This window comes from Staurois parvus, unplaced genomic scaffold, assembly GCF_062004578.1.
Source record: "Staurois parvus isolate SC_StPar_1 unplaced genomic scaffold, SC_StPar_1.0 ptg001045l, whole genome shotgun sequence".
Lineage (NCBI taxonomy): Eukaryota > Metazoa > Chordata > Amphibia > Anura > Ranidae > Staurois > Staurois parvus.
In genome coordinates this window covers 2,479,322-2,506,852 of record NW_028318841.1, presented here as the reverse complement: position 1 = coordinate 2,506,852, position 27,531 = coordinate 2,479,322, and the positions used below count along the sequence as shown (strand labels likewise).

Here is a 27,531-nt window from a genome sequence, read left to right as displayed (position 1 = left end):
ATATGTGCTGTGTTAGAAAGAATTAAACTCTAATGTAGTTTTGTTTTTTTTTACGGCAGCACATGTTTTCAGAAATTAAGAAAACAAACCCCATCATTATACTACAAATGTGACATAAGCTCTGCTAGAACACAAACGTAAACAAACAAAAAGAAATAGTTGCTACGTCTGTTTTTACAGAAGTGAAATAAAAGAGGTGAGCCTGCGAAGTCCCTGGCAGTGTACGGTATTTCCCGAAGTGCGCAGTGAAATATGAAGCTGGTGTTTGGGGTGGAAATGCAGATGGGCACTTAGCAGACGGTTGGGTGAGAAGCACGCTGGTCTGTTAGGCTGCACGCTGGTCTGTTAGGCTGCGCGCTGAGAAAGCTCTAAGTGCACATGTAAGACTCGGCTGTCTTCTACCCCAGGAGAGCACGCTGCAGGAAAATCAAAGCATCGCCCGCACCCTGCGTAAGGTGGACCGACGCTGTCCCGGATGGGTTCGGCAGCTGGTACCGTGCTTGTCAGAAGAAAACCAGGACTGGCTTACCTTATGCTTATATGCTGACTGAGCAACCCCAGAAGACCCGATCCTCAGCTGCGGAATGCCATATGGAAAAAAGCAGAAGCAGCACTAAGCGAGACAGACAGAGTGCTGGGTGAGGCTTTAGCATGGGTGTATAATGAATGCCGCCATTTTAAAGCCTGGCTCTTGAAATCACTAGGCATAACGAAATTAAAGCACGCCCCACGTACATAACTTCATTGCTGGGACGTGCATCTGGGATGAAACTATGCAGCTGCAGGGTGCGAGATGTCAACTAGGAAGGCAGGAACCTCGTCCGAGGGGAAGGGAACTGAACGCAAGCAGTTGTCTCGGTGACACCGAGCAGGCAGACCAATTTTACTGCATGGGTCTGTATAGCTGTGCCGTGCGGCTGCTAGAAAAAGCACTTTGCTGCATTGAAATGTGCACAGGCTCGTCAGAAGCTATTTCCTGTCTCCCTCTGCTGCGCCGACTTGGTACAGTCCACAAGACACAGCACCTAATGGCCTTTGGGAGCTGTGTCGTATTCTGGAGCTCTGGCTGGCTGCTGCCATAGCAACATTGCTAAAACCTACACGAGATCTGCACAATATATTCACCAGTAGAAGAGGAAGGTGACTGCGAGCAATTAGTGCCAGCGTATTCGCTAGTTCATGTGCAACTTGCAGGCAGCACGTGCTACAAAGAATGACCCCAGCGGCAGACGCGTGCACATATATACACAGCCCTCCAGAAGAAGAAGAAGCAGTGCTCCATAATGACGGCACAGGAGGAACAGACTCTGACACAAGGAAGGGCTCTGCAGTCCTACTGTGTCACCTTGTCCTTGCTTTACCCACAAAGCTGAATAAATAGCCTGGACGGTGCCTGTGACCTTTAGTGGCACAGAGTCTCCAATGTCCAACAAGCAGAGGACCTTAACTCCTACAGCCCCCAACTGCAATGTCACACTGTGCCAGGAGGCAAGCCACGGTGGACTTTAACTTTTTACATCCAGGATCTAGAGCAAAGAGAGGTTATGACCGGTTAATCATTAAATATTTTCATTTCTATGTTTTCCTCATACACAGCCCTATACAACTGACTGACGCTGTGTTTGCTACAAATGGGTCGTGGAAGGGTTAAATCTATAGCCCAACTTTTTTTTTTTTTCTTCTAGTTTTGGATGGAGTGGGAAAACATGCATGGATCCATGTATGGGCAGGCTGGTTGTACAGAAGTTGAAATACCGACCGACTTCTGTACAACCAACCTGTCGGATTTTCCCCACTTGATCAGCTCTGCTGGCTATAGCCGGCAGCATTGATCAGTGTATTCTGACGAAAGTCTCACTTCTGTCAGAATACAATAGTTTAGCAGGGAGGATTCTCCCATCAAGTGTGTGGATTGGGGAATTATGCTTTTTTTTTTCGTTCAACTTGCTGGTTGAACAAAAAAAACAAATGCCTTAAGCTGACCCACAGTATACAATTTGCTTGTTCAACGTCCTTTAGATTTACCTTCAACTATGTAGTACAAGGGCCTGCTTGATTGAAAACAAATTGAAAGTGTTTAGGTTTGACCTCATATTATATGGTTTTTGTATATCTAAAGGAAATTGTATAATGTATAACCAGCCTCAGAGCAGATTTTACTGCTGTCCAGGACTCCGTTAGAGAGACTTACCTTCTTTTCCCGTTTGCACTAGACAGGAAGTGAGGGAAACTCTCTAACGTCTACACAGACAAAAGTAAAAAGTTCCTTTTTAAAGCAGACCTTGGCTGCCTACATTACCCCAACCCCCCAGGAGAAAAAAAAAATATTTTTTTAAAATTATCTAGCCTCAGCCTAGGTGAGGATGATGCCGCTTGCCCCTCCTTCCGCCCGCAGCTTTTTCAGACACATCACATGTCCCAGGAGGCTGCAGGACCATTCATAGAGCGCCATGCGAGATCGCTCATGCACAGTGGATGCAGTGGCTAGGAGGCCACAGCCGGCTACCATATCCAAGAAAGCAGTGCCAAGGGTCTACAGTGGGAAGAGTAAACTGCAGGAAGACAGTGCTTACCAGCCCAGGAATCCAGTGCGATCTTCACCGGCATTCTTGCCATCTTTACTGTGGGAAGCCGACTGCGACTTCCTGTTGTTTCACAGCTGGCTCCCCACTGCGCATGCGTAAGACATGCGGCGCTTTCAAGTCTACTAGAACACGTCACATGTCCCAGGAAGCTGCATATGGGGGGGTCTAACTTCTGCATTTCTCATCTAGGCAAGAAATGCAGAAGTGGGAGCGGGTACCTGTCAAAACAAGGTACCTGCTCCCAGAAAATAAAATGCCAATAATGGTGGTGGGGGGGAGAAGGGTGACTTTCTCTTTTAAGTAAGTTTCTAAAGAGGTCATAATACAGATTTTAAGGAAAGCAAGTAGACCTTTAGCCTAACTCCACACTAATGTGTTGCAGTAATACACCTGGTAAAACACAGGTTTACCATGCTTATCTGTAACGCATGATACTCTGCGTGTTACTGTGCGATCCATGTAGGATCACACTCCAACACACAGGACAGTAGATTGGACCTGCCCTGCAAAACACTACAAGTACATAATGTACATTGTGGTTCACGGGGTAGGTTCAGCTTTTGTTCTTTTGGTGTACATTGACAGCCCATTCAGAATAAAAGGGCTGCCCTAATGCAATGCATGTTAACATGTAAATTAAGATATAAAGGTAACAAACACTGCATTGGATCCCAGTGCTGCTGATCTCCTACTGCCTCTTCGCAGTTACTTCTCATCTATATGCATGCACTCCAGCGATGGATGCATGGCATTTCTCAGAGAGGGTCTCCTGATGGTGATTAGCGTGGACCATGCCTGCATAATGTGTGCTGGAATAGCCACTTCCATTAGATGCCCTTGTAACAGGGTGACACGGTAAACACAGGAATACAATTGGAAGCCATGTACCATAGCTTTATGACCCTAAAACAGGAATACCTGAGCAAGGTATTCACACTAGGATCACCTGAAATTTTAATTAAAACTGAAGATTTAAAAATGTTGAAAATGTCATAAACATGTTAAACGGGTCATATACTATACAATCAGACTGTACAATCCCCGTAAAGGATTTACCAAAAATATATCAGAACAAAACATTCTATTTAATTTGCATCCAGTCAGTCAGGCCCTTGCACTGCATGGTTGATGGTAGATCTAAAGGAGATTTTACAATCAGATTGTATAGTGTATGGCCAGCTTTAAAGCTTATATGAGAAGTAAGGATTTCCATATTAGTTCTCCACAACAGACTGGAGTATCACTTTCTGGAAATGGATGGTGTAAAATAGACTAGTATTTAGAGAAATACGTGAGCTGCCATTGCTGATCTCCTAAAAATGCTAGCTGTCTGGCTCTCTGCCTTCAATACTCTGAGCCACTGAAAGTCATGAGTGAAGTGGGAACTCCTGATCCTTATCCATGTTTGAGGTCTATGCCTTGAAAGGTAGTGAAGTCTCTGAACAGCAGGACAGCCAGCCACTAATAACGGATTTTCAGACCATAAGATTTGTAAAGGAACGTACACGTTCTTGTAATCCACCTACCCTTTGTTGTGCTATTTGGCTGCATAAATAATCCAAAATGTAAGCAGAGGTAGAATAGATTTTGGCTTTAAAACACACCTAAACCCATAAATGTAATATGTTGCAGCTTATTAGTTCTTAGATGTGGTGGTTGCATTACTTTTCTCTATTTCCCATGCCTTTTTCTGTAATTTTCATCTGGTGATTCTGCAAATAACACACATCTTGTCCTAGGGTGGATACACTATACATCTACTTTCAGGGCCCCTTCCTGTTCCATTGCAGTGCTTTACCTTCATAAACTGATCAGCTAGTGCACCTGATTGATGAAAAATGTTCCTATGGGACATTGTATTTTGACAGCAAAAAAAACACTGTATGGCCAGCTTAAAAGATAATAAATAATAAATGTATATTTTTGAGGATAATAAAATGTGCATTTACTATTTTTTGTTTCAGGAACATGTAAACCATTGCACTAGTGATCAGCAGATCACAGGTGCCATGCAGGTCTCCTGCAGACCTGTCAGTATATAGTATCTGCTTGCCCAGGAAGAAGCAATGAACTACAGTTCATTGAGAACTACAAGCTGACAACCACTAAGGCTGTCGGGACTTGTAGTTTCTCATTCACAAGGGACTGTGAATGAGTGACGTAGCTGGGCGGGCGGAGCCTGTAGCTGCCCAGCTAAGACCAGTCCTAGGTTGTTAATATGGTTCACATATATGTGTATACCAAACCTGCCAATAACCTCAGTATAGTATATATGTGTATATGTTAAAGCCAAAAGCAAAATCATTGCTGTAATTTATGTCTTTGATTGTTATATGACAATATGCCTTTAAGAGTTAGTTAAAGATGAGCCAATCACAGACAGCCTCACACTGTACAGAGCCTTAACCAATCCCAGCCAGTTTCACATTTATGCCTGTGTAAAACTCCCTGCTAGGATTTTCTAGAGACACATGCTCACCAGACAGAAGAGGAAACAGACAGTTCCAATCAGAAAAGCTTTATGGAAGCAGAGCAGGCCAAATAGGTATTTAATGCACTTGTGTGTTCCTCTATTGTTTAACAATGCAGGTAGATCTGTGTCTAAAAATGTTGTATGTGTTTACTTTAGTTCCACCGAGCGAACTTACGAACTTAACGAATTTATCGAACTTATCGAATTTACGAACTTACGAATCAAGTCACTGTAGAGTAATCATAATCCAATCGAATGTATCGAGATAAGCTATTGAATCAACCCAATGTAATACAAATTAAACCATTGTAATATGAAAGAAACAAGTCATTGTAAGCCGTGTTATATGAAGAAGATTGAAGTTATTAAAGAAGTTGACTAAAGTATTCGGTGTGCTCTTTAAACCTACTGCATCCATAGAGTGGCATTGGAGGAATTGCAGAGTAAAGTCAGTCTAATCAACAAAGAAACAGCAATTGCATAATTTTTCTAATGCCACAGCGCACTAGGCACCAAAGGGTGCTGCGCCTGCCACAGAGCCCCTCATGGACACTTTTTTAAAAATGTTGACAGCTAGCGGGAGGAGAAGATCCCCTGCTAGCTGTCAAAGGAGGGGAGCGGATCCGCCTACTTAGTGGGGATCTGTCCGCTGATCTCCGATGAGCAGGCGGATAACAAGCACAAGTAGAGTGGACACAGACACAGCACGCTGTTCTCTATGAGGCAGTTGGATGTAAACAGACCGCTTGCTCTTTACATCCGACTGTCATCCAATCTGATCCACTAGATGGATGGGGAACAGATTCCCAATCTGTCTGTTTTTAGTGGATCAGATGCAAGTGGGTGTAAACGGACAATGTCCATTTACATCTGCCTCCCCCATAGAGAACAATAGATGGTCTGATCGGGTCCCCCTGTCTGATGTGCCATTGTCCCAAGCGAAAGGGGTCTTAACGTTTGTTCTTGGGTTTAGTTATTCTTCAAGGAAAACTACATTTAAAGCGGACCTTTACCCTCTTTTATCACAAGTACTTTTTCTGCAGGACCCAGATTCGCACTTCCAGCTTTCCCACTTAAGCAAGGATGACACATGCCTCCCTCCTCCCAAAGTCACCAGGGATACCGATGTCCCACATCCCAGGAGGCTTCAGAGTAATCTCTGCTGCACTGCGCATGTTCCACATCATCACTGGACAGCTGCAAGAACCATGAAGGACAATATAAAGAAGGGTGCAGCGCTAATAAAATCAGTAAATAAAATCGCATATATATATAAAAATCACATGTATATAAACTCACATATATATAAATGAATAAAGTGACACTGTGCAATAATATATATATGCCACTAAATCTGTGGCTAGGATATTACCACAGATTTAGTGGCATATATATATTATTGCACAATGTCACTTTATTCATTTATATATGAGTTTATATACATGTGATTTTTATATATATGCGATTTTATTTACTGATTTTATTAGCGCTGCACCCTTCTTTATATTGTTCATTTGGAGGTCTTATATGGTGCCTTTGGTGTACAGCTGCTGTCATTTTAACAATACATTATTATTGTAAGCGCTCACTTATTTATACATTTGAACTATGAAGGACAGCCAGAGTCCTAATGAACATGTGAGTATGGTTTTTATTTTTTGGACAAACCAGGGGGATAAGAAAAATGGAAGGGGGGGGGGTAAAGTTCCTCTTTAAGGAGTTTTTATATATTTGCCAGAGTTATCCTTTGAACAGAACACAGCGAGGACAGGAATAAGAACACAGAAGGCCCCCATAGCCTTGCAAGGTTTTCTTACTTGCAGGAACACAGTGCATTACAAATTAATGTTAAAATGCTAGAAAATGGAAAAAAAACACAGAAGCATGCATGTTTAACTAAGGCATATTAATGACAATGAAGCACAATTTCTATTAATTACACTTACATGCAATATCAGATATGATTGTTTTGCAAGGCGTGAAAAATGAAATAATGCATATTTAATGTCCTTCTGACAGCATTCATTAATCTGCTTCCTATTTTCAGCGTGAGCCTGACTTCATAATGGAGACATGGACAAGGCTGCACTGGATGAACACTGAGCCAAGCCAGAAGACGGTGTAAATAAATTATTGTCTGACCTGTGGACACACTTTATTTCCCGGGATGCTTATCTATTCCAGGTAAAAAAAAAAAAAAAAATCAAAGCTACACAGAGCGGTTTAAAGAGGTTGTGATAGCCAAATGCACAATTTAAGGTGGGTGGATGTTTTTACTCTTTAGCTTCTACTCATCGCTATCCTGGGGGTCAGGGGTCAGACTTGGAGAGCAATTAAAATAAACTGCAGTGTCTAGATGGACTGGATACCGCAGTCCACTTTTATTCTGATGCAGCAAAGAGTGATGCAAAGTGATCTCTTCATAAAGTGAGTGTATTAGGGAAAATTGCTGCCCTTTGTGTTAATATGCACTCAGGAGGCTGTGCAGTTTAAAGGGGCAAAAAAACCATACATATATATTTATATCAAAGTACAGCGCTCAGAAGAGTATGTATGTGACTGATAATAGCAGAAAGTCAAAGTATCCACAGTGTTTCTCTGGAGTAATGCGAACTTCCACAGCCTTTACTGCCTCAAATAACAGAAATGCGCACTCACCAGAAACGCATGGGTTATGCGCATATATGATCAAACATTCCAGATGATAGGTACATCAAAGGTTAAGCAGCAGGCATCTTACTCGTGGGTCATCACAGACTCCTTTATTAGATCCAGGAGTCCCCTTAAGGTCAGCCAGGTACTCCACACAAATCTCTTCTCTGGGTGGCAAAATGCTTTCTCTGTGGGGGTAATAGCTCCACATAGGAGCCCCAGAAAACAGATGCCAGAGATAGTGTAGTATTTCCCAGACAATTTTATTAATGTAAAGAACACAGCAGGGCAGTATGCACATTCAAATTCATGTATGCACAGGAAAAGCAGCAGTACTGACCCCAGTAAAGATGGCCGTCGGGCCTCCTCGTGGCTCCGGAGGTGAAATGAAGTCACGCTCTGCACAGCTCCTCCTTAGGCCTTTCGTGCTATAGGCACATCATCAGAGGGCAGCCTCCCCTCTGATGGCCCGGCGGCTTCTTTACTGGGGTCAGTACTGCTGCTTTTCCTGTGCATACATGAATTTGAATGTGCATACTGCCCTGCTGTGTTCTTTACATTAACAAAATTGTCTGGGAAATACTACACTATCTCTGGCATCTGTTTTCTGGGGCTCCTATGTTGAGCTATTACCCCCACAGAGAAAGCATTTTGCCACCGAGAAGAGATTTGTGTGGAGTACCTGGCTGACCTTAAGGGGACCCCTGGATCTAATTAAGGAGTCTGTGATGACCCACCATGAGGGAGATGCCTGCTGCTTAACCTTTGATGTACCTATCATCTGGAATGTTTGATCATATATGCGCATAACCCATGCGTTTCTGGTGAGTGCGCATTTCTGTTATTTGAGGCAGTAAAGGCTGTGGAAGTTCGCATTACTCCAGAGAAACACTGTGGATACTTTATTGACTTTCTATTTTCAGTCACATACATACTCTTCTGAGCGCTGCACTTTGATTATTTTACGGTTATATTGAGATTCTACAGGTATTGTGGTTACCTGAAGTGCTCTAGCTGCTGTATATATAAGAGCGCTCACTATCCTTATGCTAAATACATATTTATATGTATTTCATTACCTGTAGGAGCATATGCATAAAGAAAAATACCACAATGCCGCAACACTGTACCTATCTCCTGGACAAGGGCCCACCAGCTTGTGTCCTCCTATAGCCCACATGCTCTTTAACATGTTCTTTTACAGGTGTTCCCAAGAAAGGGTAACATTCTCAAAAGCATCTGTTCTGGATGACCCAAATGAGTGAGCAAAATCTCCGCTTTACACACTTCATAGCCACTAGCTGAGAAGTTAGTGGAATCATAGTAGAGGAAACTCTGGGTAGGTGTCCCACTGGACTTCCTTCTACCATTCCTGCAAATATCTTTTAGCAAGTACTACATATGGAGAAGGTTGCATGCAGGTATGTGTGTGTATGTGTGAAGGGGGGGAAGAGTTTGCACACTACCTCAGCATGCTTCCACCCTCTACTGGGTACTAAGGAGCCTGGAAGCAATCAGATTTTTCTACTGGCATGCAGGCTTGTGTCAGGTTGCCCTATGCGCTGGGCAGGTCACAAGATAGGCAATTTATTTTTAATAGGGTAAATAAAAGAACAGAAAAAAAAATAAAAAAATAATCCTACAAGCTCTTAGTCTATGTAAGAATAGCACAGCAGTCTTTTCTTTCCAAGTGGGATGGTATAGTGAGGGCCATGAGACGTTGGTTTCCTTAGTTCCAATATCAGTTTAGGGTGCATGTGCATTAATTGGTCAGCTGAAGGCATACAGAAAGGAAGTAGATTAGGCAGTTACAGGACTGTGAACTCCAGGACAGCTGTTCATGTCTCAGGATGTAGGTGGGACAAACAGTAGGAAAACGCATTTTTATGTCCTCCATCGAAAGAGTTGGAGGTCATTTGTCAAGGCTGTGTTGAGCCTGGTTCACATGGGTTAAGTCTATGTGGTGGCTGCTGAAAAAATTATCAGCAGTTTTCACTTCGTCCATATCTAAGCCTGACTGTCTCTTAGCGGGTTGGCCTAACCTGTGCTGACAGATTTCTCCACCTAGTAAATAAACCCTCAGGAGGCAGGAGGTATGCTGTTTTTAGCAATTAACACTACATCTACAGTGAAGAAATATTTTTTCATCTGTTGCTAATATAATAAGTGAATGCCAGAGAAAGAATACATGCTTTTCAGGGGTAGATTGGCTATACACAGTTAATTTTTTTCATTCAGCCAGTGGGCAGATAGCTCCGTCCACAAAAGAGGAATCCTCCCTGTTGGCGCATTGTGTTCTGATAGTGGCTTCTGATGCTATCAGAATACCTTGATCAGCGCCTGCAGCCACTGGTCCAGAAAAGTGTTTGTTGACTTCCTTAGAATGGGGGCAGCCACACACTGATAGAACTGGCTGAATTTTGCTCACTATATGGCCAGCTTTAAAGCCTAACTCCAGGCTCCCATTTTTCATCCTGAGTGTTCTTTCCTACCCCCTAGAGGCCCATCTGCTTTATTTTATGCCTTTTTAAAAATATACTTTTTTTCAGATGTCTTCAGGGTGGCATCAGAGCCACTCTTTTCATGTTCGTATGTGAGTGCAGGGTGCTGCATTGACTCCCCTGGATGTCATTCAATCTGTAAAACAGAGGACATCTGGAGTCAGAAAAGAAGTGAATGTGGAAGGCAGCATTAAAAAGGAAGTGAGCATTGCAGCTGAGCTTTATATCCTCATTTTCAATACATCAAATGTTTGAAATGTGAAATCTAAATAAATGGCAACATTAAAGTGTAACTAAAAGCAACATTTCTTTCAGTTTTGGATAGAGTAGAGAGGGAGTAGAGTGCCTGTCAGTTTTTATTGTCTGCCCTCATTAGGGAGATTCAGCCTCTCTATTTGTTCTGTTTGCCATTACCATCGAACATGAAGGTAAAAGAAAATCCTAAATTTAAAGTTGACACCAAAACAGTAATAGAGGGCAAATTTTCCAATGAAGACACTAGTTCTGCTGACACACTGGGATTCCCTCATTTTGTAATTCTTCTCATTTCCTGTTTTGCCTTGGGAGCAAGAAGTGAAGGGAAATCTCCACAATGAGACACAGGTGGCAAAATAAAAATGGAGTGGGGTTATAACCCTCCTTTACGCTATTCAAAAAGGAAAAAAAAAAGTTTTTTTTGGCCATATTGTGGGTCACATGAGTGCACTTAATTTGCTCTTCTGTGACCGAGAACTTGCTGTCAGCTGAAGCAGGAGAGCTGCTCCAGGATCTGGAAAGATCCTGACAATTTTGTTGGGATCCACTGAATCACCTGATTGACAAATGGCTCTCCCTCTCAGCACATGGTTGAGAGCTAGAGCCAGCTGCACCCGCCTCCTCCCCCTGCCCGATGCTCCAGTGAGTGATGGAGGGGCGGAGAGTGGTCACTGACAGTCACCGCTCTCTGTTCCGAGCAGACAGAGAACTGAGAGATCAGTGATCATGTAATCGCTAATTCTCAGTCTTAAAGCCAATGTGGGACAGCTGCAGCATAGTATATACAGTATGTGAGTATATACAGTCATGGCCGAAATTGTTGGCACCCTTGATATTTTTCCTGAAAATCAAGTATTTCACACAAAAAAGGTATTGCATTAACACATGTTTTGCTATACACATGTTTATTCCCTTTGTATGTATTGGAACAAATATAAAACAGAGGCAGAAAAGCAAATATGACATAATGTCACACAAAACCCCAAAAATGGGCTGGACAAAAGTATTGGCACCCTTAACTTAATATTTGGTTGCACACCCTTTGGAAAACATAACTGAAATCAGTCGCTTCCTATAACCATCAATAAGCTTCTGACACCTCTCACCCGGAATTTTGGACCACTCTTCCTTTGCAAACAGCTCCAGGTCTCTCTTATTGGAAGGACACCTTTTCCCAACAGCAATTTTAAGATCTCTCCACAGGTGTTCAATGGGATTTAGATCTGGGCTCATTGCTGGCCACTTCAGAACTCTCCAGCGCTTCTTTGCCATCCATTTCTGAGTGCTTTTTGACGTATGTTTGGGGTCATTGTCCTGCTGGAAGACCCAGGATCTTGGACGCAAACCCAGCTTTCTGACACTGGGCCCTACAGTGCGACCCAAAATCCTTTGGTAATCCTCAGATTTCATGATGCCTTGCACACAGTCAAGGCACCCAGTGCCAGAGGCAGCAAAACAACCCCAAAACATCATTGAACCTCCACCATATTTTACCGTAGGTACTGTGTTTTGTTCTTTGTAGGCCTCATTCCGTTTTCGGTAAACAGTAGAATGATGTGCTTTACCGAAAAGCTCTATCTTGGTCTCATCTGTCCACAAGACGTTTTCCCAGAAGGCTTTTGGCTTACTCAAGTACATTTTGGCAAACTGTAGTCTTGCTTTTTTATGTCTCTGTGTCAGCAGTGGGGTCCTCCTGGGTCTCCTGCCATAGCGTTTCATTTCATTTAAATGTCGACGGATAGTTCGCGCTGACACTGATGCTCCCTGAGCCTGCAGGACAGCTTGAATGTCTTTGGAACATGTTTGGGGCTGCTTATCCACCATCCGGACTATTCTGCGTTGCAATCTTTCATCAATTTTCCTCATCCGTCCACGACCAGGGAGATTAGCTACAGTGCCATGGGTTGCAAACTTCTTGATAATGTTGCGCACTGTGGACAAAGGCAAATCTAGTTCTCTGGAGATGGACTTGTAACCTTGAGATTGTTGATATTTTGCCACAATTTTGGTTCTCAGGTCCTCAGACAGTTCTCGTCTCCTCTTTCTGTTGTCCATGCTTAGTGTGGCACAGACAGACACACAATGCAAAGGTTAAGTGAACGTCTCTCCTTTTTATCTGCTTTCAGGTGTGATTTCTATATTGCCCACACCTGTTACTTGCCCCAGGTGAGTTTACAGGAGCATCACATGCTTGTAACATTCTTATTTATCCGCAGTTGTGAAAGGGTGCCAATACTTTTGTCCAGCCCATTTTTGGAGGTTTGTGTGACATTATGTCGAATTTGCTTTCTTTCCTCCCTTTTTTTGTTTTGTCCCAATACACACAAAGGGAATAAACATGTGTATAGCAAAACATGTGTTAATGCAATACGTTTCGTGAGAAATACATGATTTCCTGGAGAAATATCAAGGGTGCCAACAATTTCGGCCATGACTGTATGTTTTTTGCAACCCAATCTTCTCTTTTAATGATTCTCCTCCTTGTCATAAAGAGAATCAGGTTCAACAGCTGTTACATTTCCAGCATTATAAATATAGCAATCATAACTGAGACCTGGATTTCCTGTTAAAGAATTTGGGATCCAGATGCACTGCAAATATGGCCCTACCCTGCCAACAAGAGTCTTCATGATAAATATGGTTATCAGCCCGAAAGATGAATGTACGGCAAACGATTAACAAACTATAAATATGCCCTGTGTTTAAAATTGTGTTAGTATTGTTTTACATCAAATACTACTTCTGTCATTTTATGCCTGAGAACTTCAGCAAAACAGGGCAAAGGAATGAGTATTTAATGTTATGAATTGCGTGCAATGTTTTGTAATCCTGCCCAATAACATTTATAATATTTGAATTTCTAGAAGTGTTGTTTAGAGTAGAAACATGCTGAGCAGTTTAAAAAAATGTCATAAAGAACAGCAGGAAATATCAGTTTTAACTCTCACCATCACTATTTCCATTATTCAGACATCAGTTTAGCAAGAAGTCGTGGCTACCGATGGGCGCTAAACCTCTTGCAAGAACGATTTGTCTGCACAGCTCCTACAACAGTATTCCAGTTTAATGTTTAGAACTTGCTGATTAGTTTTGTGAGGACCAAAAGCTTCACCTGTTTGCCAAATGAGATATTTAAATGCATTTGTTGTTTAAGGCTAGGTTCACATATGTGCGGGTGGTGCCGCTGCGGATCCGCACGAAAATCTGTGCAGCTGCACCACCCACACAGAGGAATGTGGACCCGTGGGCCGGTGCCATTAGTTCTAATGGCACGCCGCCCGCACTTGAAAACGCAGCCGTACTGAAAACCAAGGTTCCCGTGCAGGCTGCGTTTTCCAAAGAAGTGCAGGGACTTCTTCCCACGGGGCACGGGAGTCCATTCAAATGAATGGGCTCTCGTGCCGGCGCAAAACGTGGCCCGCACGGCTGCATATATGTGAACCAGGGGTTACTGGGGTTTATTTACTAAAGCTGGTTCACTCAGAATCTTGTGCACCAGTGCATGGCAGCCAATCAGCTTCTAACCTCAGCTTCTTCAATTAAGCTTTAGCAATAAAACCTGGAAGCTGATTGGTTTCTATGCAGATGCGCACAAGATTCTGAGTGAACCATCTTTAGTAAATAAACCCCACTGTGTCTTGTAGGTAGACTCTATTTGACCACGCTGTGTGGGGACGGTCATTGTGATTAAGGTGGAATTAAACCCAAAACCAAAAATGTATTATATTGCAGCTTACCAATCATAAGGTGTGGTTATTACATCTGTTTTCTTTTCTTTGGCTTTTTTCCTCTCCTTTTTCACCTGGTGATCTGCCCAGTAAGACACCTCTGGTATGAGTGAGACACCAGTCTGGAGGAATGAGTGGAGGCACAGCAGACAGCATCATTGTCAGTCTGGAGAGGGAGAGAGTTAAATGTATTTGCAAATGTAGATACACTAACAAATGGAAGCCAATCTCCAGCTCATGCTTTACAATCAGTTAATCAGTGACAGAAAACCGTTTTTTTTTTCCTTTTGGGATAAATGTTTTGCATGAATAAATAAAAGCTGATCATTCTAATCACCCCTGCCAGTGTTAAGCAGTTTGTCTCATCTATGTAAGCTGATAAATTCTTCTAGGGAGCTTGTGTTTTTGAAAATCATCAGACTTGCTGGCTTGTTCACCAGACGAAAATAGAAAAAAGAAAGCCTAAAAAAGGAAACTAATACAATCATCACACGTAGGAATTGGTAAGCTGTACTGTACTGAATGTTTGCTTTTGGGTTTATTACTGCTTTAGGAAGGATGAGAATTGGGGACCCCATGTGTTACTACACACTGGGCATTACGTAAGTGGTTAGCTTGGTACAAACTAAAGGTTTAAAGTGCATCTATGTTCAAAATGTAAAATCATATATTCATTTGCACATGTATTTTGCCTGCTCCTATTAATCTGAACAGTCTTCAAGTTTGAAAACTTACTTTTTGAAGATCCCCACACATTTACTTCCTGGAATTAAGTCATACATGTTCACTATGCTCTGTAAGTAGCCACTGCTGTGTCACACATTTCACCTTTTTACACAATGCAGAGGATTAACCCCTTAGGTTTCACATTGAGTATAACAAGCATGCTTTACTGCATATATAGACTGATTTTACTGTTCTGGGTTTAGTAACACTAAGGTTCTTCACCTTAATGCATTAAGGTAAAAAACCTGTGCCTGGGCTTTCCCCCAGCCCCCCCTATACTTACCTGAGCCTCATCGAGTTCCAGCGCTCTGTGTAAGAGCAGCGGCTCTCCCACCTGTCTCTCCTCCCATAGCAGCATGAGCCATTGTCTTCTGCAGTTGTCAATCAAACTCTATGACGAGGGAGTCTGGGGGTGGGGCCATGCATCGGGTTCTGTGTCTACGGACGCAGGCAGCGGGGCTCGGGAGCAAGTTTGCACGTGTGTTCCATAGGAAGAAGCTTCAGCACTGGCTGAGGAGGATGAGTCAGGAGCGCGGGGGGGGGGGGTGAAAGAAGGAGGATCAGGGCTGCTCTGTGCAAAACCACTGCGCAGAGCAAGTAAGTTTGACATGTTTGTTTTTTTTAATAAAAAAAAAAGCTGAAGCTTTACAAACACTTTAATGCAATACAGTTGCTCCTTGTTTAATTGGTAAACCTTTAACTTGCACATTTCTATCTTTGTTCCCATTATTCAGCATTGTATCTACCTCAAGATGCAAGGACTGGTGCAGCTTTGGACTACTGTGGTGCCTGCATGCTTTCACCGATGTGTTTTGTGATGCAATGATAACATCTGGATTTTGAATCTGGATGAGTGCACTCAATTAAGTTGTTGCTGGTATGAGATATTACCACTACTATTTTTGGATTCTGTTTTCTAATTATTTCATGCTATCTAATTACAATTTGCGAGTACATAGTTGAGTTTAATTAGTAATGGTTTAATGCTATGCATTGTTCTCCGTTCATTTGTTCATATTCTTCATTTTTTCCAATCCTTTGCCAATGTTCTGCAATGTGTTATTTATACATATTGCATTTACATGATTTAGTGTAATATTAGTTAGTTTCTGTTTTTTACTCAGCTGGCTATAAAGTGTTTGTTATTTTGTTGAATTCACGATATCTTGCATTTTGTTTCTTTTCTATGTTTCTGTATTTTGCTGCTATGTTGTTACTTTTTAGACAATTCTTCTTTCATATCCTAAAGCAACCCCCTCCCCCAAAACATATATGTTATTTAGTTTCAGCATAATTCAATTGTCTTTTGGCAATATAGGAGCATAAAGTTTCTTGTCTTTTAACTTTATGGTGTATTAGACTTTATTTTTTAATTCATTGATGACCAGCTTCTTCTGCCTTTTTTCTTGGGTCAGTGCACAGATGATGTGTGTCCAAGATCTTGTACAGCTACCTTATAAAATTTGGTGCGGTTTATTTGAAAAGAAAGAAATATACTTGCTCAATAGCAAGAGCAGCTTGGAAAGCAGCTAGTGAGGTAGCATTCCCAGGAGGCAACTGGGAGGCACTGGCTAGGTCACCAGTGCCTCAGGAAAAAAGGTAGTGGCAGAAATTTAAGTTGATTTTTAAAAAAGATGGTGGGTGTTATATTTTCCATGTACATCGATTATAAATGTATAGGCAAATATTAATTCAACTGTAGCATTTTCAATATCGGGGTGAACAGGATGCTTTAAAGTGAACATCTCATGAGCTGCCTAACAACATAGGCAAAATGCAGTAGATACAGCTAAAAATCTTACACTGTGAAAATAAATCTCAAAATTATAAAACAATAAATCTGTAATATACAAATGTATATCATTAATATGTACAATTTGTTGCACAATATTTAGCATTTTGGGCCTCCATGGGGCTGTTTGTGCTACTTTTCTTTTGATTTTTTGTATTCATATATCAACAAGTAATTTTTGTAATTTAGCATTTTATATAAGTTGTTATTTACCTTTTACTTATCAGGTTATTGTTTGGTATTTGTTAACCACCTGTAGCAACTTTGTGTTAGGATACTGCTGTTTACCAATATTTATGTGACTGTGCACCATTGTTTTTATGGTAGTTGTTTAATGCTTTGTATTTGTCTGTCACATTGAACTCAATGATTGGGTGCTTGACACGTATAATGAAAAAGAAGAACCTGAATCTTTAGAGGCATGCAAGAGCTTTATCAATGGTTTCACAATTACACAGAGAAGCGTTGTTTTTTAGAAAGAGTCCATCAGATCTGAAATGTTACCTCTACATTATGTAAATATGTTTTTATAATGTCATTTCTGTGAGTTTTAAATAATTGCAAAATCAATAATTTTGGACCTTCTATTAGTCCTACGGATGTGTCCATTTCTAATTCAAATCTATTTACACAGGCAAACACAAGACAGTCATTTAGAACACAGCTATTAGTATAGATTTCCCATATGCTAGTTTCAGAATACACTTTTCTGTACATTGCCCTAAGCAGCTAGGAAAACAACAGCACTAAGCATGGTCACTGTAACACGGAATCCAGACATACAGTATAACTCTGGCCCAAGCCAGAGACTAGGACAGGAAATGTATGTATACTCCTGTTTAAAGTGGTATTAAAACCTCAGTATTCAGGCTAACATATTGAGCACAAAAAAATAAACATTCCCCAATAAAATAATTGTTAAAACGTTTTACCCTAGTACTTGCAGTTTACAACTTTTAATGCTGCTGGATCCTGCTCAATCAGTGCTGCTTCCCCGAACTTCTGATCCTCACAGGAAAGAGTTAACAGTGGACAGTGCAGTCTCCAGCCAGTCTATTAGCTTGAGAAAGGAATGGTGGAGAAGGTGAGTGCCTTGCCATCTTAGGGTATGGGGCTGGATGTTTCTATTGATGCACACAAACTAGGGAGACAGAGTACAGGTTTGGCTCCATAGGATGCTGCGAGCTAAATAAGCCACCCTGAAATAGGAGAGCTGGGGCAGCAGTCATGGCATCAGCTTAAACGGGAACATAGGAAGGGTTTAAAGATGAAGAAGCTGCATATTCAGTAAGGCTGTCCATACATGAGCCAGTGGACTGAAAAGAAAAAAAAAAAAAGGACTGGATTACCTCATCTGCACATTTGAGGTGGATGGGGGAAATCCTCATCCTCATCTGTTTTTGTATTTTGACAGCAGGGAGACTTCCCTGCAATCAGAATACACAGATCAGCATTGCAGCCTATTGTTTTTTTTTCCTCCAATGCACAGTGTAGCAGAGTGCTCAAAGGGAACCTGGAAAAGTCCTGTTCAGGGTTTCCTATTGTACACTTTTAGAGACCTCTGATCCTCTGTCCAGTTCAGGTTTTTCTCCTCTCCCCTTGGGCAGTTTAGACTCACCTGGAACGCTCACTCATTGCTCAAGAGCCTGGGGAACAGACAGGTTGTATCTGTAAGACTTGGAAGATTGGTGTCAAGCTGTCTATTTGGAGGCTGACAAGCATTAGGCTTGGACAGACTGATAGTCAAGATTTTTGTTTGTGTAGTTAGTGCTGGGATACAGCTAGGATTTTGTTTTGGAACTCTGTTTACATCACTGTAAAGTACTTGTAAATAGACTTGTAAACAAACACAAATAAACACATCACTGTTTCCAACCACTCCACTGGAATGGTATCTGTGCCTGCAAGTGCACTCACCCCAGGGAGCCGTGTACCTGCTACCTATCCCCAACTCACAACTGCCATTCACTGGGAAGATTAGTGCCCTTCTGGTTCTCTTCCTCCAGCTCTCTAAGATCCTCATGCAGCTAAGAAGAGGGAATGCAATCACTTATATAAAAAAAAAAGGGGGGGGGTTATGTTTTTTATGTGTATACACAAATTTGTTGCCTTTCATTTAAAACTGAATGGGTTTTTTCAAGGTGAGAGTTTTATATCAGAAAGTAAAAATTATGTTTTTTCTTTCAAAATGTTCTGTCTTTTTTTGTTTATATCATAAAAAATAAAAAAAAACCCAGTGGTGATCAAATACCACCAAAAGAAAGCTCTATTTGTGTGAAAAAATATAAATTTCATTTGGGTACAGCATTGCATGACCACACAATTATCAGTTAAAGTGCTAAATAGCAAAACAAAGGCCTGGTAATGAAGGGGGTAAAACCTTCCAGAGCTCAAGTGGTTAAAGAGTAACTTCACTTTTGCTGAGGGAAAAAAACATTCCCCTCTGGGTGATCTATGTACATTGCAGAAATTTTTATCAAACTTTGTTGCAGATTCCCACCTTTTTGTTACTTTGAAAACATAGCTGTGTGTTGGTCTGTGTCCATATGCAAAGTGTATGTGAATGGGAGTGGTTTTATAATGATCAGTCAGCTGGTGCACTTGCTTCCTTCTAATCAGGAAAGTCTGCATCCCTTCAGACATGATTAACCCTTTGGGAGAATCTTACCAAAACGGACATTTATGTTGCAGACGATATAAGGATGCCCAAAATCTGACTTGTATCTTAGAGAAGACTTCTGGGAAAATCAGTAAGCCAATCACACAAGCAGGAAATTACATTTCTGGTGGTGTTCTGTACACCATCTGTGTACAGAATGCCTCCAGGTTGCCATATTGCATTTTCAGAAAATTACAGTGCTGCAGATAGGAAAGGTAATTTTTAATAATGTTATATTACAATATGACTTGTCACAATTGTATACTCTTTAATTTTTTTTCCCCACAAAAGTGGAATTACCTTTCAAGATCAGCGAATGTTTTAAAGGACAACTATACCTTTAGCACAGTTGTCCTTTTATTAATTCTCCCCACCCCAAGTGCAGCCTGCCTGGTAAAATAGTTCCTCACTGCTCCAACAATCTTCACTGTATGGCCCTGTTCAATGCCCAGCCTTTACAGTGAAAATGTATCTGTTAGATCAACATCTTACTGCACATGCATGCTGCTGCTCTATTCATTCCTATGAGTGAGCTGTACTCCACTGGTCGGCTAAAGGTTGCCATAAGTATGGTTCATTCACAGGAATGAATGGGGCTGTAAAGCACATGCACAGTAAGAAATTAACGTCCATGTTGTTCTACGCTGGTCAGGGCTACACAGGAAATATCGCTGGAATGGGGAGGGAGGTGAGCATTTTACCTGGCAAACTGCCCTCTGGGGTGGGGCAATTTATTAAAGAACGACTCCGCTTTTTAAAAACATAAATCATTTTTGACTGAAGTTATCCTGTATACTGTTTTTATTTAAGGTAATCATAAATATTATACTTGCAGTGTAAGCAGTAATCGAGTTTATCTAAATGACCTGAGCTGAATAAATATTGCACTGCAGTCACCTTGTCTTAGACACATGCTCAATAAATATACTTGCTGGACAAGCAGATTCTGCTCAGAGTAGAAGCAAATCCTGTCTCTCTATCAGTATTAAATCCGGGCTAACCAGCATAATTATTCGTGTCTCTGGGATCGACTTGCTAAGGGTTTACGTTCCATTTGTTTCAGATGGTGCCTAGCTGGGCACTGTGCCCTCAGCAATCTAGAACAATGCAGGTACATTGAATCCATTACCATCTATTTATAGAAGCTAACGCACATGGCAAAATGATGACGTGTTCCAAGGTCGCAAGAAACAAACACAGAAGCTTCAGTCTGGTCATTTTTCATTATATTACAATGAGAAGAAATACATCCTTCAAATTGTCCCAGTCTTTGGAGGACCGTCACGAATTTCAAACACAGAAATGGGCATGGTTTAGTAATGTGATGTTTTCCACCATTATGAAAAATGTAAGGTAGGGTTGCAGTGATTTAGGAAAGCTGGTGCCTAAAATGTATCAGTTTAGATTTTACTAGTAAAGTTTGTCTGTTTCTTGAGTAATAAATACAATGTTTAAGTATAAGTGCCAATATTAGAGAAGAGTGGGGTTAATTCAGCAAAGTTGATTTTCTAATTTCAAATACATTTTGTTGAAATCAGCCTGTGATTGTGCCTGCAGCACTCCTTAGGCAAAATGTTCTTGAAATAAATAGATCTACTTTCCTTTGCCAGCCCTATGACTCCTCCAAAACAATCCCTAGGACCCAATCAGTGAATGCCACAACACGGAACATAAAGGGTTTATTAAAGGTACATATAGTGTGCCACAGCAAAACATTGGGATGATAGTGATGTAGTTTGATAGTTATAATTATTGAACATCGCATACAGCAGTATATAGACAACAGTAATTATTATTATACAGGATTTATATAGCGCCAACAGTTTGCTCAGCGCTTTACATTATAGTGGGAGACAATACAGTAACAATACAGTTCAATACAAGAGGGATTTGAGGGCCCTTCTCCTTGGAGCTTACAATCTAGGAGGGAGGGGTGAGTGGTACAATAGGTAATAACTGTGGGGGATGGAGTGGTTGGAAGAGTAGAGGATTCCAGTATTAGCAGAGGGCAGGATAGGCTTCCCTGAAGAGATAGGTTTTCAGTGATCGCCTAAAGGTAAGTAGAGTAAGTGATAGTCTGATAGATTGGGGTAGGGAGTTCCAGAGGATGGGTGACGCAGTGGAGAAGTCTTGGAGACGAGCATGGGAGGAGGGGATAAGGGAGCTAGAGAGTAGGAGGTCTTGTGAGGAGCGGAGTGTAAAGTTTGGGTGATATTTAGAGATAAGATCAGTTATGTAAATTCGGGCAGTGTTGTGGATGGCTTTATATGTCACTGTTAGTGTTTTGAATTTTATCCGTTGGGCAACTGGGAGCCAGTGGAGGGATTGGCAGAGAGGGGTGGCAGATACAGAACGGTTAGTGAGATGGATGAGTCTGGCAGCAGCATTCATGATAGACTGGAGGGGGGATAGCCTGCGATGAGGTAGGCCAATGAGCAGGGAGTTACAATAGTAGAGGCGTGACATGACAAGGGAGTAAGTTGCTTAGTGGTTTTCGGGGGTTAGGAATGGTCATATCTTGGAGATGTTGCAGAGGTGAAGTCTACATGATTGTGTCAGCGATTGGATCTGGGGCTGGAAGGACAGATGGGAGTCTAGGATTACACCTAGTACCCTGGAATGGGGGGGATGGACTGAGGATGGTGTTATTGATATTTATGGTGAAGTCAGTGGGGGTGGCACAGGCAGGGGGGAATACTAGGAGCTCAGTTTTGGAAAGGTTGAGTTTGAGGAAGTGGATATCCAAGCCAATATGTCACTTACAGTTGCAAGAAAAAGTATGTGAACCCCTTGGGATTACGTGGAGTTTTGCATGAATTGGGCATAAAATGTGCTCTGAACGTCATCTAAGTCACAACAATAGAAGAACACAGTCTGCTGAACATAATACTACACAAACATTAGATGTTGCCATGGTTTAATTGCCCATAACATGTAAACATTCACAGTGCAGGGAGGAAAAAGTATGTGAACCTTTGGACTTAATAACTGGTTGACCCTCCTTTGGCAGCAATAACCTCAACCAAACGTTTCCTGTAGTTGCAGATCAGACCTGCACAACGATCTGGAGTAATTTTGGACCACTCCTCTTCACAAAACTGTTTTAGTGTAGCAATATTCTTGGGATGTCTGGTGTGAATTGCTCTCTTAAGGTCATGCCACAGCATTTCAATCGGGTTGAGGTCAGGACTCTGACTGGGCCACTCCAGAAGGCGTATTCTGTGCTGTTGCAGCCATTGTTTTGTTGAATTACTTGTATGCTTTGGGTCATTGTCCTGTTGCATCACCTATCCTCTGCGGAGCTTCAGTTGGCGGACAGATGGTCATACGTTTTCCTGCAAAATGTCTTGATAAACTCTGGAATTCATTTTCCCATCAATGACAACAATCCGTCCAGGCCCTGAGGCAGCAAAGCAGCCCCAAACCATGATGCTCCCTCCGCCATGTTTTACAGTGGGGATGAGGTTTTGATGTTGGTGTGCTGTGCTTTTTTTTCTCCACACATAGAGTTGTGTGTTCTTCCCAAACAACTCAATCTTGGTTTTATCTGTCCACAGTATATTTTGCCAGTAGTGCTGTGGAACATGCAGGTGCTCTTTTGCAAACTTCAAACGTGCTGCAATATTCTTTTTGGACAGCAGTGGCTTCCTCCGTGGTGTCCTCCCATGTACTCCATTCTTGTTTAATGTTTTCCTTATTGTAGATGTGTCAACAAAAATGTTAGCATGTGCCAGAGATTTCTCTAGGTCTTTAGCTGACACTCTGGAATTCTTCTTTACCTCATGCAGCATTCTGCGCTGTGCTCTTGCAGTCATTTTTACAGGACGACCACGCCTAGGGAGAGTAGCAACAGTGCTAAACTTTCTCCATTTGTAGACAGTCTGTCTTACCGTGGACACATGAACATCAAGGCTTTTGGAGATACTTTTGTAACCCTTTCCAGCTTCATGCAAGTCAACAATTCTTGATCGTAGGTCTTCTGAGAGCTCTTTTCTGCGAGGCATGGTTCACATCAGACAGTGCTTCTTGAAACCAGTAAACCCAAAACAGGTGTGTGTTTTTTAAGGGCAGAACAGCTGTCAGCAACATATCCAATATTATCACACTGATTGGAGTCAAGGTTGGCTCACTCCTGGCTCCAATTAGCTCTGGGAGAAGTCATTAAGCTAGGGCCTCACATACTTTTTCCTCCCTGCACTGTGAATGTTTACATGTTATGTGCAATTAAACCATGGCAACATCTAATGTTTGTGTAGTATTATGTTCAGCAGACTGTGTTCTTCTATTGTTGTGACTTAGATGACGTTCAGAGCACATTTTATGCCCAATTCATGCAAAACTCCACGTAATCCCAAGGGGTTCACATACTTTTTCTTGCAACTGTAGTAGGCTAGTGATGCGGATGGAGACTGAAGGGGTGAGGTGAGGGGTAGACAGATTTGCATGTCATCAGCATAGAGATGGTAATTGAAGCCATGGGAGTTTATCAAGTGTCCAAGAGAGGAGGTGTAGATGGAGAAAAGAAGAGGTCTAGGGACAGAACTTTGAGGGACCCCTACAGAGACAGGGAGTGAGGAGGAGGTGGCAGCATTGTAGGTAACACTGAAGGAGCGCTGCGATAGATAGGAGGAGAACCAGGAGAGAGCAGAGTCTCTAAGGCCAAGAGAGTGTAATTTATTGAGGGGGAGGGGATGGTCATCCGTGTCAAAAGCCGCTGAGAGGTCAAGTAGTAGGAGTATTGAATAGTGGCCGTTGGTTTTAGCAGTTAGTAGATCATTAGGGAGTTTTAGTAGGGCAGTTTCAGTGGAGTGTAGAGGGCGAAAGCCAGACTGTAAAGGGTCGAGAAGGTTGTTGTTAGTGAGGTGGGAGCTCAGACGATTGTAGACTAAGCATTCTAGGAGTTTAGAGGTAAATGGCAGCAGGGAGATGGGTCTTTGGTTGTTCAGGTGGGTGGGGTCTAGGGAGGGTTTTTTAAGTATGGGAGAGATGTGCGCATGCTTTAGAGGGGAGGGGAAGGCACCTGTAGAGAGGGAAAGATTGAAGATGTGAGGGAGCATAGGATGGAAGAGGAGGGTGACCGAAGGAGTTGTGAGGGGACAGGGGGCAGGTGGTGAGGCGGGCTTCTGAGAAGACCTTAAGGACCTCTTCAGTGGTAGCGAGGTCAAAAGGAGGAAAGTGTTGAGGGAGGTGTTGTATGAGGACTGCTAAGTGGAGTGGGTGTCGATGTCCCTATGAATTGCGTCAATCTTGTTTTTGAAGTGGTTTGCAATCTCATAGGCAGTGAGTGAGGCACTGGGTGACGGTGGAGGCGGAGAAAGTAGGGAGTTAAAAGTAAAGAAGAGCCAACGAGGACTGGAAGAGAAGGTATTAATGAGAGTGACAAAGTAGACTTGTTTAGCAGCGTGAAGGGAGGAAGTGTATGTTAAGAAGGCAGATTTATAACAGGTAAACGCTTGGTGGGAGAGTAATATTGAGTAATATTGAGAAGTTAGCACACTCCATTCCAAGTATGTTTGTAGGAGCATAATGTAGTTTTATGCCTATTTCTGAAGCCGAGCTGGCATGAGTCTTGTACATGGCATGATGCCATCTTCCTGTAGCCCTCTACATGGTTTTAACCTGCGCTAGAGCCACCATATGAACAACAACTAAATCTGGCCATACTGTAAAAAACATTTACTATGGCCCATGTACTGTATGTGAGTACTTTTATGTTGCAGTCCTGTCAGAGGGTTCCCTGCAATAGTGGAGAACCCCTTCACATCAGTATCTTCAGACCCCCCCCCCATTAGAATTCTCCTCACATTAGTGTCTACACCCCCCCCCCATGTTAAAATCCCCAGAGCCCCCACACATTAGAACCCCCTTTAGGGATGCACAGATGCTATTTTTTAAACACCAAGTACCAATATTTTTATAAGTACTCGCTGATACCTCTTGCCTTAAAAAGGTAAGGTGGAAAAGGAGCTGTGGGTAAGGGGTGTGGAAATCAGGCTATGGTTGGGAGGGGGTGGGGGTTAGGACAGAGGGGCAAGGGTGGGGGTCTTGGGGTAGGATGGTTGGAATGAGTGGTTGAGGGATGGGATAGGTAGACAGGGTTGGAAGCTAATGTAACTGCTAGGGAGAGGGGGAAAGTTGCTAAGTGGCATAAGGTGACCTTTAAGCTGTACAGTGAGGTAGCATAGGAAGGAAAACAGTGGCTAAAATAGGAGTAGGATAGATGGTAGTGATAGGAGAGTGGGATAATGACAGAACAGCACAGTGTTGGGACTCAAAACACAATACAGTAGAACAGCAGAATGTGGCCCCTGGGTGCATCAGAATACAATTTAGGAAAGAAGCAGGGGCCCAAAACATAGAATATAAGTGCAGCACAGTATGATCCCTGGTTCTCCAGCATACTATCGAGGGAGTCACAGAAAATGGTCCCCCTGCACAATGAAGAAGAGCAGAACCGTGTGGCCCCTAGGGAGCCCATAAGCTGCCTAAACCATAACATGTGTGGCCTCCAGGTCCCCTCCTCACACATTCCAGCACAGCCCCATGTCAGTCTCACCTGGATGAATTGCATGGCGAGAACAGACTTCCCAACCCCACCTCCTCCCATCACCACCAGCTGGCACTTCTGCTTGGCACCCTCCCTCCGATCAGACATCCTGCAGTCCACACTAGAGCCTCACCGACTGAGCAGACCCGTTCTGGAGGCAGGGCCTACAGAGGGGGGCCCTACAGCTGTGTGTGAGTGCGTCGATGGACGGGGCCACCCACATATTGGGAAGGGCTAATGATATGGGGAGTCATCGGGCCGGCCAGATTCACAGTGTAGGATGACAGGTGGGAGTAGCTAGGGCGTTTGAGTCATCAGTTCTTAAGGACATGGCGGCCCAGTCCTTAACAACCAATGATTGCCTGCATTCTTTTGTTTACATTTCATCTGTCAGTGGGCAATCCCACTGACAGCTGAAAGAGCCGAACCTGAGGGTATCGGTTTCTAGTATCGGTGCATTTACACGAGTACCAATATTCCTGCAAATGCCTAGTATTGGCACCCATACCAATACCAGTATCGGTGCAATCCTAATCCACTTCATATTTGTGTCCTCAGAGCCCCCCCTCACATCAGTGTCCTCAGAGCTCCACCGTCCCAAAGTCCTCAGAGCCCACTTCACATCATTGTTCTCAAAGCCCCACCACCCAGAGTCCTCAGAGCCCTTTCACATCCGTGTCATACCATACAAGTAGCACAGCAGTGGCAGCATGGCAAAAGGCAGGAGGCAGAGCAGGTCTGGGCAGAGGTGGATTTCTCGTTCGAATACTAGGGATGGTATTGGATGCCATCCCACCTGAATCAGCATTGTGAATTTCTATGGTGTGGGAGCACCGACCCACCTACAACATGGAAATACATTACACTGAGTTGTGCTATTAAATAGAGGTCTCTGGGATTTCACAATAAAATAAAGGTGCATTGATCTGCTAATCTGATGAAGGTGCCTGAAACCCCCTTTAAGTGACATGTTTCATACCCTAACCATTAGTGGTCACTGTTGACTCAGAAAGTGTCATCTTATCCTTTAAACTACACCAGTAAAATCTGATAATTAAACCTTGATACCCATTTTTCATCCGGGCATAGCTGTAGTACTCCAATCCATTATCAATAATCTTGTGATCCTGGAACACATACTCCTGCTGCTGCTCACTTACAGAAAGCCTGATATAAAAGAAAAAAATAACAGTAATACAAACTTTTATGCACCCATTAATATACAAAAAAATGTGTTATTTCCATATATTTTTCTGGAAAGTATGATTACTTATGGGTTAGTAGTAGTTGATGTTATTGCCCAAATCTGTAAAATTATATTTTTGTATTTTTCTTTGCAGGCACCCAACAAATCCTTGTGAATTCTCCATGCTTGTAGTAGACTTTCAGACTTCAGATTTTACTACTGAGATCACTGAAGTGAAGGAATGATGTTTAATTACCATCGTGGCTTCTCTGGGAACAACAGCATGAATATGAAAAAAGATGGAGATGGAACTATCTTGAAAATCACTGAACAAAGATATCTCATTAGAGATGGGAACTGCCATTGAGATTCCTTGCATGTGCACAGTATTGCTCATTTATTTAAATAAAGTTTAGCAGAAATTAAA

The 27,531-nt window shown here is 42.4% G+C and overlaps 1 protein-coding gene and 1 long non-coding RNA gene across 2 annotated transcripts in view; one reads left to right on the top strand and one right to left on the bottom strand.

The window, feature by feature from the left end:
• Positions 1–930, bottom strand: part of MBNL3 (muscleblind like splicing regulator 3) — a 207,054-nt gene extending 206,124 nt beyond the window's left edge. The window contains exon 1 of the mRNA XM_089657948.1: positions 530–930. The gene's annotated coding sequence lies outside the window, so the exon portion shown is untranslated. The remainder of the gene's footprint in view (positions 1–529) is intronic.
• LOC149440918 (uncharacterized) lies at positions 281–27,531 on the top strand. Its single transcript, XR_016307462.1, has 3 exons — positions 281–638; positions 7,106–7,242; positions 27,259–27,531. It is a non-coding gene; the product is annotated as an uncharacterized LOC149440918 (long non-coding RNA).